A 384-nucleotide genomic window follows, 5' to 3' on the forward strand; every position below is an offset into this window, starting at 1 on the left:
GCAGAGGATGTGCCCTGTATGGGAAGCAGGCTCCACTCGCAGATGTAGTCATGCTGTTGCTCTATTTTCACTCTCTACTGACCTTTTGGGTGGACACAGCCATGCTGTTTGTCCCGTGGGACCTTCTAAGACACTCTCAGACAGTGCAGATGGCCTCAGCCCAGGAATGGAGATGCTCCATGTGGTCAGTAACTGCTACAGATTGTCAGAGCTTTGAACCTCCTGGAGGTCTGCCTGTGGGAAGGAGTGATGGCTTCCCCCTTTCCCATCTACTCTGGCTACTCTCCCTCCACCCTCTCACAACCCTGGGTTTGAGGACCTTTCTAGGGCTGGTACTAGCGAAGGAAAAGGGGACTGGAAAGTTCCCACTGGCTTCAGCTTCAG

Source organism: Myotis lucifugus, unplaced genomic scaffold (genome assembly GCF_000147115.1).
Source record: "Myotis lucifugus unplaced genomic scaffold, Myoluc2.0 scaffold_214, whole genome shotgun sequence".
Lineage (NCBI taxonomy): Eukaryota > Metazoa > Chordata > Mammalia > Chiroptera > Vespertilionidae > Myotis > Myotis lucifugus.